General features: G+C 47.2%; 1 protein-coding gene across 1 annotated transcript in view; it reads right to left on the reverse strand.

Annotated features, from left to right (window-relative positions):
• LOC112078859 (leucine-rich repeat transmembrane protein FLRT3-like) overlaps window positions 1–1,254 on the reverse strand; it is a 5,286-nt gene extending 4,032 nt beyond the window's left edge. Inside the window, exon 1 of the mRNA XM_024144967.2 lies at window positions 420–1,254. The gene's annotated coding sequence lies outside the window, so the exon portion shown is untranslated. The remainder of the gene's footprint in view (window positions 1–419) is intronic.
• Window positions 1,255–2,740: the final 1,486 nt, after the last annotated feature.

A 2,740-nucleotide genomic window follows, 5' to 3' on the forward strand; every position in this document is an offset into this window, starting at 1 on the left:
TGTGACTGGTAGCCAGAGCTGTGACTGGTAGCCAGTGCTGTGACTGGTAGCCAGAGCTGTGACTGGTAGCCAGAGCTGTGACTGGTAGCCAGAGTAAAAGATGTCACGTACGATACCTCCATGTACAGAAACAAACAAACAACTATTAATACAGCAAGATGCAAACTGCTTGTCCATTGTCCTCCTTTAGTTTTTACTATGACCAGTGAAGTGTGATTTCTCTTTTCATTGGACCAGTAGCTAGCTTCTGATTTGACTTCAATTAAGTATTAATGTCCTGACCTCTCCTCACGTCTCATTAGAAAACACTCATGCACGCACGCACGCACACACACACAATTACACATATTATTAGAAACCTGGCTTTGGTCAGCGATGCGTAAAGAAGCCAGCATCCAATCATACTGCGGCTGCCGTACCTGATTTAAAAGAATCGATATCCAGCCACCGAAGGATCCTTTCCCAAATCAGCAGATCCAATCGAGATTTACGTTGAAATCTTCTCCTATTAAGTCCTTTTCAGAAAGGTTCAGTTTATTAGCGTAGTAAGAGAGAGAAGGTGTTTGGTTATACCCTTGGTTATATTGTGATCCCGGATCAGTGTGTTTGATTAGAAACTGATCCTTGTTTTTTTCTGAGCTGACCTTCCTCTTGTTTTGTCAGCTGCTCAAGCCATCAAAGGCTTTGCCATGGAAGATAAGCTGGTAGAAAAAGCATCTCCACTCAAACTCAGACAAAGCTGCATGCTTTTCATCTCAAAAGAGTTTTCGTGTTTTTTTTGTTTTTTTTTGTAGTAGTAGTAGTTGTAGAGTCTTTGTATCGTCTAACTTAGATCTCTTTGTGATACATAGAGGCCCCGTTCTCTTAGGAAAGATCCTCTCGAGAATAAAGGGGCTCACTACCTCCGGCAGTTACAGGCTCTCCTCAGGGTCTGTGGTCAAGCAGACCAGTCATGATGAAGAGAAGGTCCAAAAGGTGGACTGAGCCATGCCAACACCAATCCTGATAGTACAGGCTCACTCCAGGCCTGTATCACTTATGTACTCCAGCCTTGCAGGAAACCCAGAATCACGTTCTCCCTCCGTGAGCCTGCGCCATACATTAATCCAAGGTACTTTGGTAACAGAGTGGTACGTCCCCCTCAGCTACTCCTCACGAGACCGACGGACGACGGGACAATGGACGGATTGTCGGTTGCAGCAGTTCCCTTACGGTCAGACCCCTGCTCGCCGGATCACGTTGTGGCCTCCTTTAATTCCTGTACCCACAAAGAGACAGAAATCGGCATTATTTAAAATCCAATTAGCAGTCACTGTAACATCTGACTCATTCAGACAGTGTCTGTAAGTATGAGGAGTGAAGGGAAATCACTTTCGGAGTGTGTCCCAAATGGCACCCTATTCCCTACATAGTGCACTACTTTTCACCAGGTCCCATAGGGCTCTATGTAGGGAATAAGGTGCCATTTGGGACATCTCCTTGGAGGTTAATGGATGTCATATGGCTTGCTGGCTGATGCAAATGTTATGCAAAGAGACACGCAGCATGGTGCCATTCAGTCTACCTCTGTCTGTTGATTTTCCCTCCCTTCTTCCTCTCTCATCAAACAATGCATCATCAAAAAAAAGATATACTGTATGTATTTATGGAGGAAAACGCAATAGGGAAATTCAGAGTCAATGAAAGTCTGATTCAGAAATCTCTAACAAGGGAAAATGTTGTGAAGATGCTATTTATTCTATTTGTAATCTCTGTTTCGGCTACATTTGAAGGAATCTGATATCTGTGAGCACAGATTAGCAACATCACACACGCTCCGGGTCTACCGCTCCGGGTCTACCGTTCCGGGTCTACCGCACCGGCTCTACCGCTCCGGGTCTACCGCTCCGGGTCTAACGCTCCGGGTCTACCGCTCCGGGTCTACCGCTCCGGGTCTAACGCTCCGGGTCTACCGCTCCGGGTCTACCGCTCCGGGTCTACCGCTCCGGGTCTACCGCTCCGGGTCTAACGCTCCGGGTCTAACGCTCCGGGAAGAGAGAGATCTCCCATAAAGCATCAAAGGGTCTCTGTCTCAATCCATAAGGCATCAGGGACTGCTGTCTCGTATCACTCGCATAGAAGCTCAGGGTGCTCTGTCTCAGTGATCAACTCCATAAAGCATCAGGGTTCTGTCTCAGTAATCAACTCCATAATGCAGTCAGGGTCTCTGGTCTCAGCAGTGCAACGTCCATTAATGCCATCAGGGGTCTCTGTCTCAGCTCAACTTTGCCGGCATAAAGCATGGCAGGGTCTCTGTCTCAGTAATCAAGTGTCCCAGTAAGGCAATGCAGGGTCTCTGTCTCAGCATCAACTCGCCATAAAGCATCAGGGTCTTGTCTCAGTATCACCTCACTCACACACGCACCAGGGTCTTTGCTACTACTCGCTCTACATCACACATAGAGGCGATCAGGGTATCTGTCTCAGTATCACTCCCATACAAGAAGATGAGGGTCTCTGTCTCAGCTCAACTTCGCCATAGAGAGATCAGGGTCTCAGTATAACTCCATAAAGCTCGGGGTCTCTGTCTCAGTATCAACTCCTAAGCATCAGGGTCTCAGTATCACGTCCATATAAGCATCAGGGGTCTCTTGGTCTCAGTATCGAATTCGCCATAAGCATAACACACAGGGTCTCAGTTCAACTGCCAATAAGAATAGGGGTCTCTGTCTAGTATTAACTCAAGAGGCATCAAGCGGTC

The sequence above is a fragment of the Salvelinus sp. IW2-2015 genome, unplaced genomic scaffold (assembly GCF_002910315.2).
Source record: "Salvelinus sp. IW2-2015 unplaced genomic scaffold, ASM291031v2 Un_scaffold6391, whole genome shotgun sequence".
NCBI classification, from domain to species: Eukaryota; Metazoa; Chordata; class Actinopteri; order Salmoniformes; family Salmonidae; genus Salvelinus; species Salvelinus sp. IW2-2015.